The sequence below is a fragment of the Paroedura picta genome, chromosome 9 (genome assembly GCF_049243985.1).
Source record: "Paroedura picta isolate Pp20150507F chromosome 9, Ppicta_v3.0, whole genome shotgun sequence".
Lineage (NCBI taxonomy): Eukaryota > Metazoa > Chordata > Lepidosauria > Squamata > Gekkonidae > Paroedura > Paroedura picta.
This window is the reverse complement of record NC_135377.1, coordinates 49978961-49994198: the sequence shown is the minus strand read 5'-3', so window position 1 is coordinate 49994198 and position 15238 is coordinate 49978961.

The window sequence follows — 15238 nt, the reverse complement described above, 5'->3', positions numbered from 1 at the left end:
CCACCGTAGGGAAGTGTCCCACCTGGGGTGCCAAGAGGAAGCGCACACTTTCCTTGGTCCTTCCTCCAGGCCACCTGGTATGGTAAACCTTGGGAGAGGCACCCACCTCCCTTGGACCCACCCCACACTACCTGGCACTGCGAGCCCCATGCCTCCCCTGCCAGGTCAGCCCCACTCACAGACCTGCCACACCTCATAAAGAGGTCCCTAACCTGTGGAGTCTGATACTCCCCCGAAACAGGCTCCATGCCATGCCAAATGCAAGCTGTGGCAAAATGCAGATCAAATATATACGACAGTGGCTTATACCAAACCATAAACAATATTAGCCAACATCACAGGGAAGCTGCCCCAGCAGTGGCTCAGGAGAAAGAGGCAGGGCTCCTTGCACATGGCTCTTATAAGGCACCAGTGCCTGCACCTCCCCACTCTGTCCCAGAGTAACACCATGCCACGCGCATGCACGCACGCTGAGCTCACCAGCCAGCACCTCCTCCTTTTCTGCCCAGCTCATCTGCTGTGTCAACAGGCAGTCAGAAGTCTCAGCCATATTTATGATGCAGTTTATACATATGACTATAAATTAAGCCCACTGTGGCATGAATACAGCGGGCGCTAGTGGGATAACTCTGGGGGTTGGGGCGGCTCTGTGGGGCAGCATTGCGTCAGTCACAGCATAGGTTACTGTTGCAGTGACGGGTGGGTTCCGCGGGGCCGTTGCGGCGCCTACCTGAGAGGCATGGTAGGGATGTTGCCTGTAGGCTCCGTGAGCATCGTTGGGACTGCTGGCGGCTTGGGCTGGTCTCGGGGAGGGGTCTTGTTGCTGTAGGGGGTAGGAGGAACGTGAGTAGGCATGCGCCATAGTCGGCGCATGCCTGGTCTGTCAGCGGGGCGGGGTAGGGGGCCGGCGTAGTTAGGCAGGAACCAGGCATGCGTGGCACGCCACGCATGCGTGGTTCAGTAGTCGTGAGTGGGTGCGGCCGTGCGGGTCACTCGGGCGGGGCACCGCTGTGCCGTCCCACGGGTGGGATGGGGTGCAAAGGGGCAGTGAGTTGTCGGGTGAGTAGGGGCAAGGAGGCGGGCGGTGGAGGGCGCAGTCTGGCAGATCAAAGGGAGGTTGGGGGTGAGGGTGAGCGAGGCGTGGGAATGGGTGGGGGGCTGTTTGGAGTGCAATGGAGGGAGCGGAGCCGTAGGGGTGGGAGTGTTGTTGGCATGCCGGGTGGGGTGTTGGGGCGGCTTACCGTGGCGGCGGCGGCTCCAGGGCAGCGGTCCGGCGACGGAGCATCCTGGCGGCTCTCAGGATGTGGGTGGCGGCATTGGTGGCCCGGCCGACGCTTGCGAGTCTCCACACCTGGTTCCTCGGCTGGGCAGCGAGGCGGCTGCTGTGGTCCTTCGGCAAGGAGGCTGTCTGTTGAGAAGAGCGATGGTTCGCTCCTTTCCTGGTGGCGAACCATCTGGGCGGCTAGTCCAGGGTGGGCCAAGTGGCCAATAGGGAGGCGTGCTATGCGCGCTTCGCAATTGGCCACTTGGCCCTCGAGTGGCACTCGGAGGTGCCAAATCAGGAGCCGCTTTGAAGCTCCTGATTGGGCCCCTCCGAGTTTTTATCCCAGACGGGGCCCGCCCTAACTCCTCCCCAACAGGCCTTAGCCTTTTATTTAATCCACTCCGCAGGAGCGTATTAAAGATGTTGTACATCATATCTACTTAGAGGCGTATTATTCCAGAATTTTAATATGCTATTTTTTCTTTCTTTCTTATGTTATGTTATGCTAAAATCTGACTGGTCAATGACCGTATCAATAAAATGTATGATACATAGAGGAAAATGGGTCACAATGTGGATCTTGTGATAAGCTGTACAATTCTATATCCAAACTGTTCCGTAACCAAATAATAGTGTATACATTATGAAACATTCCATGTGACGTTCCAGATTTAACTTACAAAATCAGAACTCTTTCAGATATCTTAATAGTTTATTGCTCAATAACTATGAAAATGGGCATGCATTTTTTTATTATGTTGATTTGATAGTTGTAGGGAATGGTAAATATATAAATGTTTTGCTTTTATACTGCCCCATTCCTGTTAGCTCAGGTTGATTAACAACAGTTTAAAATATTGCATAGTAAGCAATAATTAATCCTTTCAGTTGTCTCCCTGTGGGGACTGTTCAAAGTTTGGCGGTGTTCCTGGTGGTTGGGTGTTTTGAGAATGGAGGCCAGCATCTCATGGCCTCAACCATAGGTGTGGAGGAACAGCTCATTTTATTATTATTATTATTATTATTATTATTATTATTATTATTATTATTATTATTATTCCACCTGCCCCTGAAGGCTCGAGGCGGCTCACATAAAATCGCATCCCCTAAAATCCATAACAATAACATAAAATTACAGTAAATAACAACCAATTAGTCAACAATAACAACAATAGATGGCATAATACTAATCATCGAGTCTCTGCTGCCTCAGCTATGGGAGGTGGTGGTGGGGCTGGCACTCACTACCACCAGATTTCGTGAGGTGGGCCTGATCCTCCTCACCGCCCGGCCTCACCATATGCCTGACCGAAGAGCTCCGTTTTACAGGCCCTGCGGAATGCTGGCAATTCCCGAAGGGCTCTCAGCTCTTACAGGCCCTCCAGAACTGTTTAAGATCCCAGAGGGCCCTGATCTCTTCAGGCAGAGCATTTTTCAGCCCTGGCCCTAGTAGAAGTCATTTGTATCTCTTTGGGGCTGGGGACCCTAAACATATTTAGACTGCCTGATTCTTGAGGGGGTATAGGGAAGGAAGCAGTTCCAAAGATACAGGGGTCCCAGACCGTTTAGGGCCCTGAACATAAGTCTCAACACCTTGAATCTGATTCAGTCTCAAAACTGGAGCCAGTGCACCTTGGAGAGCACAGATGTAATATATGCTGTCCATGGAGCTCTTGTCAGGAACTGAGCAGCTGCATTCTGGACCAGTTGGAGCTTCCAGAACAGCCTCAAGGGTAGCCCTACATAGAGCGAGTTACTGTGCCCTCCACTGGATGGTCGTGTTTGTTTGTTTGGGGATGGGGGTTTAATTAACATGGCAATGCATTTACATAGGACTGAATGCACATTGCCACATGTAGGTGTCAATTAAAAGAGAAAAAAGGGGGTTAGACCAACAAACCTCCAATTGGTTGGCCCCATTGATTGACAGGCTGAGGAGAGCACATTGTTCTCTCTTTTGCATATTGTGCAGCATGTGAGAAGGGGAAAATGTGTGACAACATGGCAGGAAGGCTTTAAAGTATGGAGAGAAGAAATAGTGTGATTTAATATTGCAGGTAGGAGCCACATCACTACCTTGACCTTTGTGTGGAAATGCCCTGACTCTTGCAAAATGAGCTCAAGACCTTAGCAGTCACTGTGATGCTTATGGTAGCTTATGAAGAGGCACAAGGCACACCAAAGCTGAGTGGTTGGAAGAGAGGACCAAGACATTATACCTTAGCTGCAAGCTGCCAGAAAGGGAGTGTAGATATGTGATGATTGAATAAGAAGCCACAGTGGGCAATTAAGATTCTGAAGCATCACTTATGGGGGCCAAAGTCCACATTAGTAAAAGATCATGCTCCACTGTTCTGGCTGCAATGCAGGACGGACACCAGCCCACACTTAACTCTCTGGTACTTAGACTTGCAACCATTCACCTTCAAGATACAACACAGAGTGAGAGGAACTCACATTAATGCAGACTTTCTCTCTTAGGCCCATTATACACACATTGGATAATGCACTTTCAGCGCACTTTAGAAGCAGATTATCCTGTTCTGCACAGGAAAATCCAGCTGCAAAAGGGCATTATCCAATGGGTGCATAATTGGCCTTAGTGAGCAGCAGGCAGGGACTTTCCAGTAGAGCAGGTATATTCCAATAGGCACATCATCATCTGGGGATGGATTATGACCTCAGTGGCCCTGGTGGGAGAGGGAGTGCCTTTGGGCAGAATGAGTCTGAGGAACAGAAGGAATGAGGCTCAGAGGAAGGGAACAATAACTGGGATGGGCTTTAGAAACCGTGTTTAGGCGTGCCTGGGGGTGGCTGCCAGAGGAGAAAGGAATGAATACCCTGTAGTCAGCATGAATTAATTTTGCCTGTGTCAGCAAATAGAGGTTGTTTGCACACTACTTAAGTGGACTGCCACTTAATTCATAGGCATGGATGGATGGCCTCTACCCAGTCTGCTGTCAGCCCTGCAGGAAAGCCAGGATGTATCCAACCTGCATGACACCCAGCCTACGCAGATAGAAAGTCTTAGGCTCAAACAAGGCTTTACATCATTTAATGAACTGTTAAATATCATAACTTTTAGTTTGTGCCTTTACAACAGATCTGTTTGACTCTGTTGCCAGATCTGTTTGACTTTGATTGAAAGGCTGTGATGTCAGTTCCCTGTTCCCTACGCTGCCTTCTCCTCAAGGTTCTCCTTACCCCTCCTAGGTGCATGCACAGAATCTCTTGAATGTCCCTGTCATTGAAACTCCCATTCATTGCTGTGGAACTATGTAAGCTGGAAACTGCTTTGTTAAAATGGAGTCCTCATTGATTTCTGTGTCATAGCAGCCATTTGTTGGATACCTCCTCTGTTTGGGTCAGCTATCTTAATAATTCCTTGCACATGTTTCATGTGGTTATTATCCCCATCCACATCTGCAGACCTTGATCTTGGTTATGTTTGCTGGGGAGGGGTGTGTGTGTGAATCGACAGATGGCTGTCTGCCATGTCCAGAGCTATGGTGTGGTTCAGGAAAGGTAAAATTAAACTAATTTTGCCTGGAGCTTTACAACAAAGGCTGCTGCCCCATCTTGTGTTTTCATCTGTGGCTAGACATCAGACTACTTTGATTGTTGTAACAACGTTGTGGAATAGGTTGGTTCTGGATGTTCACCAGCTTCACATCTCCTTAACAATCTTTAGGAGGACTCCTAAGGGCATTCTCCTGACTATTGCTATTTTTGTTAAGATAGTGAATGTTGTATGAGGGTTTCATTTTTAAAACTTTTTTTAAAATAATGTTTAAAAATGTATTCTAGATCAATAATAGACCTTGAGTTCTAGGAGGATTATGCCTTTAATTAATTATGCACACACAGCATTATTAGCACAACTGTGCTAGTCCTGTGGACCAGAAGAGGAGAATTCTTAGAGGCTGATGAGCTTTTTCTGAAATGCTTGCCAAGAAAGCTTGTAAATATTGAACCAGTTCCAAATTGAGCTGATAGGATTTCTCCCATCACTAGTCAAGAATGTACATACTGATGGCTAACAGCTTTTAAATTGGTTCCTGAGGCACTCCACTTTGTCTAAGCATTGAGGATGGGCAAACATGTGGGCTAAATATCACCAGAGATGGGCTTTCTTATATGTTGCAGGGTATTGTTATACTCTTGAGAATCTCAGCTTTCATTTCAGAATGATACATCATGATACTACCCACAACTGTAGAAATATGTTTGAAAATGTGGTTGCTACAATACCCAAAGGACTGGAAGCAAGAAGTCAAGTGAAAAGGAAACTGACCTCATTGTGGTTTCAATTCTTATGTCTTGTTATATCACCAAATAATGTATCTTGGGACAGACTTACATTTTCCACAGTGGAACAATAATTTTGAACTATAGTGAAGAACAATAAGCATACAAACTGGAGTTTACCATTAGATACATGAAAATAAGATGCTCCAGACATTCAATTAAATTACTTAAGCATGGACTGGGCTAGTTAATTGTAGGTCTATTGATTTATTTTAAACATTTCCATGCTGCCTTTCTACCTAATTTTGGGTCCCCCTCCTGGGAGGGCGGTGTATAAATATAATAATAAATAAAACATAACACTTTAAAACATCTGAGATAACAGAAAGCATCCAAAGTACAAATATGTATAAAATCCTCAGAACAATTACATAAAACTTAATATAAATGTATAAAAACACACAAATGGGATGCATGTGGAGCCTCACTTCCATACTTTATGCAATGGAAGCCATATTTCAGAATTGTACTTGGCTTTTTAAAAGCTGGTGTGACTTTTTCTCAGGGAGAATATGTTTTTTAGACACCAGATCAAGGATTGTGTCTACAAATATTGAACTTAATTCTATATTGACATTATTTAAAGAAAAGATTGTAAATCAGATATTACCGGTACTCCTGTTTGAATGTGGGGTTTCTCCCTCACAGACCCCACCTCCTTGCCTTCAGCTATTGTGTCCTACTACACTGGGGTCTCTCTAGCCCTTAAACTAAGGAAAGAAAATGGGGATTTACTGCACTCTGGCCTGCCCTTGTTTCCCCAGGATCACCGCTACCTCAGACTATGAAGAGTGCTTGCACTCGAAAGCTCACACCTTGAATAAATCTTTGTTGGTCTTAAAGGTGCCACGGGACTCTGATTTTACATTTTTCACAATTGCAATTCATTTTAGCCCAGTTTTCTAGCCTGTCAAGATCATACTGTATCCTGATTCTGTCTTCTGCTGTGTTTGCTACCCCTCCCAGTTTAGTATTATCTGCAAATTTAATAAGCATCCCCTCTGTTCCTTCATTCAAATCATTTATGAATATGTTGAACAACACAGGTCCCAGGACAGATCTCTGAGGCACTCCACTTGTCACTCCTCTCCAACAGAATGACAAACTATTTACAAGCACCCTTTGGGTGTGAGCTGTCAACCAGTTATCATTCCACCAAACAGTAATAGGATCCATGCTGCATTTTACCAACTTGTCAACAAGAATATCATGTGGGACCTTATCAAAAGCTTTACTGATAAGTTGGTCTGCAGTAGAAGACCTAGATCCAAGTTGCACCTTAAAGACTAACAAGATTTTCAGGGTATAAGCTTTAGAGCAGGGGTGGCCAAATGGTGGCTCTCCAGATGTTCATGGACTACAATTCCCATGAGCCCCTGTCAGCCACAGTTTGGCCACCCCTGCTTTAGAAAGTCAAAGCTCTCTGTTATCAGTGCCTACATCCTGAAAATCCTTTTGGTCTCTAGGTGCTAGAAGATTGAAAATCACAGTTCTCAACTGTTGTTCAACAAGAAATGAAACATCCACAATCACCACAGCAGGATTGTTCCTAAACTGGCCATTATTACTACTCAAAGCAACATGGAAGTTCATTCAAAGGTCTTGGTTATATAAAACAGTGGCCTTCCCAATAGCCTGGTTCAAATGCAAGGTAAAAAATAAAATAAAACCCTGTCTCAAACAAACTAATGAAAACCAGAAACAGGAAACACATTTTTTTCTGGAAAGCAGCCATGTGAAGTGGCTAGAAACAGAAGAGTCTTCAAGGATTCTGAGGTATTGTTTAGCACCACATCAGATGAAAAACTTGCAAACATAGAAAGAGCCTTGGACTTGGTTAACAAGTAGATGTTAAACTGTAGGGATATTATAGATACTAACCCAGAATAGAAGATTTGTCAAATTTTGTTCTTAGATTCAGAGTTTACAACTTGAACTCTTACAACATCTTTTGAATCTACTTCACTTCGGAATGTATTTGCCGATATAAAATGGATAGTAGCAATATTTGGATTGTGTCCTTGAAATAGATCAGCCCTAGAATCATAGAGCAGGTCTATTATTTTCTTTAGAAGAATAAGTACATGAAGCTATTGTCAAGTGTTGTCTGTGTTATATCAAAATAAATAAATGGTGCAACGAGACTGTGGTAGAGCTATTACGAACTGATATTTCTTATCTCCACCATTAAAAGCCAGAATTCCATAGGGTAAAGAGTATCAGACAAATATTGGGAAGACCCAAGTTTGGATCCCCTCTTATGCCATGAAATGTCACAGAGTGACACTCTTTCATCCTAACCTACCTCACAGGGTTGTTGTGAGGATAAAATGGAGGCGGGGAGAATGATGTAAGCCACTTTGAGTACCCACTGAGGCAAAAGGTGGGGTATAAATGAATTCAATAAATTAATTATTTTTTTTATTACCAGGATTAATAGGAAAAAAAATTACTGCAAAGCAATTTGAATAAAGGCTAAAAATAGCTAGATTCAACTGACATTTCTTGGGGGGAAATGTGATTCTCTGTTTGAAATACGGCATCTTCCACAATTATTGCACAAAGACTTCAATAATGTGACCATAATAGATATACTTTTATAAAAACTTACTGAATTGTTATTCTGAACACTCAAAAAGAGTTTTGTTTCTCTCAACTTTCAAGCATATTCATTACCAAATCCTGCGTAAGAAAAATCATTAGGAACAGAATCACTAAGCCATATAAAAATATATTTTTAAAAAGTTGAGAAGGTCAGATTCTTTTTAAAGAGGGTTAACAGGACACTGTGCAGTCAAACATGATCTTCCTTCTTGCATTTTGCATTCATAAATGTCAATGTGGAAGGAGGAAATGTTTGCCCTAACTATGCTTTAAATCTGACCATTCATACTGCTAACTCTGCACGTATGTGGTTACTTTTATAGGTGTCACAGCTATATATGGTGGAACTGCATTTTCCCTCTTAAGACAAAAACCAAAAAGGTTTTCCACATGTGGAAAGTGTTGGATCAGATATCCTAATATCTTGGTTCCTTTTAAACTGTCTTCAAGTTGTACCATATTGAAAAGCTTTCTGCAGCCCGTATATTTATTTTTATTGATTCAAAGAATATGTGCACGTCAGAGATTATAAACAGCAAGGCATGCACTGGATCCATACTGTCGGTCCATTTGCTGATCTGATTTTTGAAAAGTGACTGAACATATGTGCTTGATATTCAAAAAAGCTGTAAGAAAGCTGGCTTGTTCATGGGTTTGCAAGCTGGCCGAGCACTTCTGCTGCAATTCCATTCATACATAGGCAACAGTCATGGAGACTGCAGAGCCCTGAATGCACCTTGGCAGCCCTGAGGGCACAGCATCAAATGCTGTTAGAGGCTTGATAGGAGAGAGGCAGGGCCCAACGCTCCAGTGTCATGCTTACAAAGAGCCTTGTGGCATTTGAAGCACTACCAAATGTATCATGCTTTCATGTGCCAGAACCCACAATCAGACACAACAATATCTTGGACTGCTGGGTCTTCAGGTTTTACCATGCGATATCAGGGGAGAAAGGCATCTCTCCATGAGTGAAGGGAACAGAGGCTTAATTTTTAAAAATGATTACTGAGAATTCAAAGTACCTACTAAGCCTATTGCTACGGTGCTCTAGTGATATATCCATATGTTAGGGCTTTTAATTTTTTTAAAAAACCCTCTTGTTTTCAGAGTAGGGCTGATGGTTTGACAACCATAGTCCAGTCATCAAATACTTGGGGGGGGGGGGTGTTGAGATAAAGAAGGACAACAGAAGCATTATGCTCAAAGAAAAAAAACCACTCAAAATCAGCTTCCAGAAAAAGATCGGTGTAGAAGTGGTCTCAAAAGAACTGGAACAAAGCCAGGGGGGAAGCAAACATACAAAAAAATAAGTGAAAATTAAAGGCACAAAAATGCATGCGGAAGTCAGGGGATAATCGAAGCAGTACAGAGCCAGAACCACACACAGAGAGACACAAAACAGCAGAAAAGCCCAGTGTAGATTAACAAAATTGTAGTTACTGGCACTAGCCACAGCTCCTAAATTGCCTCCCCATTTTAGCTCCAGTTCAGTTCTTTGAAATGTTAACAACCCTTTCCTTCCATCCCTTCCCCCTCTTCCAGTTTCTCATCTGGGTCCACTTAAAAGTTGCAGCAGCACCAACAGTAAACAATTGCTGCTAAAGTATCATCTGATCCTTGGCAATGAGGACAGACCCTTTTCTCCCTACCAGTGAAAGCCCACCACTCAAGCCTAGCGGCCTTTGATCTTAACAGCCTTTCAGCCTGGAGGATTCTACTGTTGTTGGGTCATCCATAGGCTTTAATCTTCCTTATATCCAGCTGCATGGCATCAGCTTGAACATATCCATATATGGTAGTGAGGTGCAGCATTAGCGGTACCAGGTTACATCAGGAGTTGGGCTATAGCACAAGAAAACAGTCTGATCGGGGATTTCTTAGGATGATCATATGTGTGAATGCAAATGGTGTTTATAGGACCCAACAATTAGCCTGGAAGAGTACTTAGTGGTCTTTTTCTTGGCTTCATATATCATAGTGGTCCTAATTCTTATCTGTCTTGGATGCTCTTCAAACTGCTACTAGAACGCCTTCTCAGATTGGTGCGTCATTACGAATATCACTTGTTTTTGTTTCCTGTGCACAGAAACGTTCACACTGAGCTCCACTGTCTCACAATTCTTCTTCTTTTTTTGAGTCTGTGCCTGTCTCCAATACTCCCTCGTCTCTGTTCAGCCTCTCTTGGCAAGTCTGATGGCAAAGTGCCATCTTGCTCAGATCCTAGACTACAAAGTACTGATAGCAGAAGGCTGTTCCTCAGCGCTGGAAATGAAAATACCCTAAAATATCATGGATGATAGTTTCTGCATTGGGCACTGAAACTCTGTATTAATAACAGTAATGTTATCAGTACAGGAAACAGTGTAACAAGATTCAGTGGTAGTAAAGCTGTGTATATTCCACAACTGCACTATGTTGTGCTGAAACCAATGCAAAACTCAGCATTTATTTATTATATTTATATACCACCCTCCCTGGAGGCTCAGGATGGTTTACATAAAACTTAGAAAACAATACAAGAAACAATCCATAACATATAGATAACCATAACATTAATACTATTAACTGGTAATTGTAATAATGGTAAAAATGCAACAAGTCCAGGAGCAGAACGCACTGATGGATTTCTGGGAGGTAGGGAGCAGAGACCCTGAAGATGCTGTTTGTTATGCCTGGTCTCAACCAAATGCCTGGCGGAAGAGCTCCCTTTTGTAGGCCCTGCAGAACTGTTTTAGTTCTGTCAGGGCCCTGATCTCCTCCGGGAGCTCATTCCACCAGGTGGGGGCCAGGACAGAGAATACTCTGGCCCTGGTTGAGATCAGGCGGGCTTCTTTAGGGCCAAGAATCATTAGCCAGTTGGTGGTGGCAGAGCATAGAGCTCTTTGAGGGGCATAGGCAGGGAGGTGGTCCACCGGGTACACTATGGCTTAATTACCAAAACATTTAGCCTGATACAGAATTCAACTGGCAACCACTGTAGTTGGTGAAGAATGGGTCAGATATGAGACCTCCAGGGTGTTGTTGTGAGGATCCTGGCCACTGCGTTTTGGACCAGCTGTAGTTTCTGGGTCAAGGCTAAGGGCAGACCTGCACAGAGCAAGTTACAGAAATCTAGTCTAGAGGTGACCATCGCATGGATCACTGTGGCTAAGTGTTCCAGGGCCAGGTAGGGTGCTAGTAGCTTGGCTCGGCAGAAATAGCCAGCCGTACTGTCTTTGCGACCGCACTGCCTTTGCTAAACAGACCAAGCCCCCCCCCCCCACGCACACACAAATTTCTTCATATGTCTTGGTCTCCAAACCCCTCACCCACTTTGTTGCCCTCCTCTGGACACATTCCAGTTCGTCAACATCCCTCTTCAACTGGGGTGCCCAAAACTGAACACACTACTCCAACTGAGGTCAAACCAGAACAGAGTAAAGCAATACCATCACCTCCCGTGATCTGGACACGATATTCCTTTTGATACAGCCCAAAATCCCATTTGCCTTTTTAGCCACTGAGTCACACTGCTGACTCATGTTCAATGTATGGTCTACTAAGACTCCTAGGTCCTTTTTGCACATGCTACCGCCAAGACAAGTCTCCCCCATCTTATATTGGTGTATTTGGTTTTTCCTACCTAAATGCAGAACTTTACATTTGTCCCCATTGAAATTCATTTTATTCAGTTTAGCCCACTTCTCGAGCCTATCAAGATCATCCTGCATTCTGTTGCTGTCTTAAATTGTGTTTGCTACCCCTCCCAGTTTAGTATCATTTGCAAATATAATAAGTATCCCCTCTAATCCCTAATCCCTGGAGAGAAGAAACTGTTTCACCCAGGGAAAAGAGTGGGAAAGAGTGCAGAGCAGAAGAGTCATAGATCCCCTTAGCCAGTGCTATGGCTGCAATCTGAACCAAGCTTCCCCACAACTGGTTTTTAGTGTCAAACGCTCAGAGATCTGACCATGGATCTTCAATGTAATATAGCACAACATGAAGTCTGGCCTTTATATTATGGACTATCATGTTGGGGCATTCAGCAAAAAAAAAATATTGTTTTTTATTTCCAATTCAGAAGTTCACTTTAAAAATATCTTCCCTGTTAAATATACTGGAGCATGTGATTATTACGAATTTAACTACTGTTAAATGTACCATTTATATAATATTCCTAAGTGTCATATGACACAGAGGAAGAACATGAGATTGTGAAGCAACATAACAAGAAGCTGCCCCACAGCATAATCTTCAAAAACAAGCTGAGATATGCATGGCATCCATTGTTTTGAGAGTTCTTTGGCATAAAACATTAGCAAATATTACATCTGCCTAAGGCAAAGGCTTAACCAACTGGTCCTTATCCTGATCTAACCCAAAAAGCCGGGTATGACTTGGACTTGAATTTTTTCAACACACATGCAAGTAGTTTGTTAAGTAGGTGTCCTTTTCTGCTACTTATCTGTAGCATAAGATATGGATGAGATGCTTTTAAAGAAACTGATCAAGGAAGCCACAGTCCTGCTTTACTTTGATAACAGAAAACTGAGTTGTCCACCTGAAGCCTCTATAGTAGACATTGGAATTGCATTAATGTGAAGATATAGGAATCACTGATTTTTCTATTTTCCAGGAAAAATAGAAAAGAAGCTCCACCATTGGACATGCATGCAATAAGGTTCACATGTTTTTCTTTAGGAGGCCAACAGTGACTGACACAACAATAAACTTCAGGTCACCACTGCAAAATAATGCTTAGAGGATAGTCCCTAAGGATTTGGATGCAGTCTTTTCTCCTCCCCACCCCCAAGTTCCAATCCTATGGCATTTCCTTGTAATATTCACTTAAAGGAGATAGTGGCAACTGATGCATTATCAAGCATACAGTAAAGCAGAAAGTGTAAGCAGGACTGATAAAGATGCTGTATGTGTCAAAAACGTCCTAGTAAGAACAGGTCCAGAATTGAGATAGAGCACAGGTGAAGTCTTTTGCAGAGCTGTGTCTGCAGGATGGTCAAAATAAAAGGATCCCAAGTCCATATTGTGAGCTGAGCAAACAGTGATAGACTGCTTTTCTAGGGTGTCAGTATTGTGTTTATTGCTACAAAAAGAAATGTTTGTGGAAAACCAGGAAGGGCATTCAGGAACTCACAAGAAAGAGCCAGAGAAGCCTTAGTTTAGCCACAATTTAATGCTGCAGTAGCACAAAAGGTTAAAACTTGCCCATCAATCTAGCTGTATCAGCCGTGGCTCTAGCATGTGAGATTGGAAGTTCTGGGTTCAAACTAGGGTTAGATTAGTTTACATAGTGGCGAGGAGACTACCAAACTAAAATTGCTAGTTGTATGCCAGCTACTATTCATATTACCCTGAGATAAGCAAATTACATCAAGGCAGGTAACTGCCCACGAAGTGTATCTTTCCATACTTGGGACATCAGAGATTCTCAGCATAATTCAAATAATTCCCCAGGAACTATAGTTTGTTCGTGTTACTTCAAGTCCAAAATACTCCCAGGCAAATGAGTGGGTGGTAAATGGAATTTCTCACCCAGCAGAGCTTTTCTTATGTAAAAGTAAGGTATTCTACATATGCAGTGGTTCTACCTGACTGGTCCAATTTCTGAAATGAAAATATGTTAATCTAATAGGGTTGCCAGGTCCATGGGCACTGGTGGTGGGGGATGTGGGGGCACTTTCCAGGAGACTTTTTGGAAGATCTCTCCCGCATGGATGTGTGTGTGCATGTGCGTCTGAGTGAGCAAGTCTCAAAGTAAACAGCAGAGGAGGGCAATCTCAATGTAAATTGTGCTTATCAGAAGAATCCTCCCACCCTCTGAAGAACTGCATGTGCCCATGGAAGTTTATACCCAAAATAGAACTTTGTTGGACTTAAAGGTGCCATGGATGGGACTCCAACCTTGTTCTCTATCACACACACACTCATATGCTCTCTCTCTCTCTCTCTCTCTCTCTCTCTCTCCCCTCCAAAGGAGGAGGAGCGGGGAGGAGACCTCAGCCAATGGAAGGAAGAGAAGCTTCACTTTGTATCTCTCCCACATAAAAGCAAGCTGCAATGTGGCAGCCCTGGAGAAGGAAGCCAGAAAGAATGATTGAGCAAACTGGGCACAAGTGAGCCTGGTTTTTTGGAGGGGGGGAGATTTCCCCTGGTTTCTTAAAGCCCCAAGCCAGGGGGAGAGGTGTCAAACTGTGGGTGGAGTCTCCAGGCCCCTGCAGGGTAGTGGAAACCCTACTCTGGTATAAGCTGGCCAACTAGCATGATACACCCTGCAATTATTAATAAAATTGGATGCCGCTAAGAATAATTAGCAGGAAGATTCTGCAATATGTTATCATTCAGAAGTCCTTTGACAATATTGGTAAGGACAAGTACAATCAAAGCATACAGTGACTAACGTGGCATGAGTGCTTACATTTATAAAGGCCATTAATTATAGATAGCAGCGAATCTTTCAAGAAATCCACTTACTGCCCGAACAAAGTTGATAACAGATGCGTTTGAAAAGCAAGAGCTGGGAGGCAGTCAGTTTGCCAGGAGAAGTTTTCACTGTGTTTACTCTCTGTTTCCTGGAAGGTAGAAAGCAATCAATGTTTATAAAAACAAACAACACAAAATCCCCAGGCTTTTAACATTTCTTGGGAGGGAGGGTTTCTTGGTAAGGGACTTCTTTAGTCTTCCTTTAGTAATATAATTTAGCATGGCAGATGCTTTTACCCAGTGTTGGTTCCACAGCTGGGAATGGTCATGTAATGCTTTCTGGACTATATAACACAAGCCAGTAATCTGTTTCTATCAGCCATCAGTCACCTTTTTAGTAATCAGTTTCACATGCCCTGCATAAATAATACACAGAGGAGGTTCATCAGTCCCATATTTTCATGCAACTACATTGCATTCAAGTCCTGTAGGATATGCTGTATTAGCTGGTGGTGTATTTTACTAGCCTCTGAAGCAGGCCTGCACAATTTGTAATCTACGAAGCTCATTACCCAGTCTTCTCGTGTGTTGGCTCATTGAGCAAACTAAGCAGTGGTTGTTAAGGTTCAATAAAGAATTTCA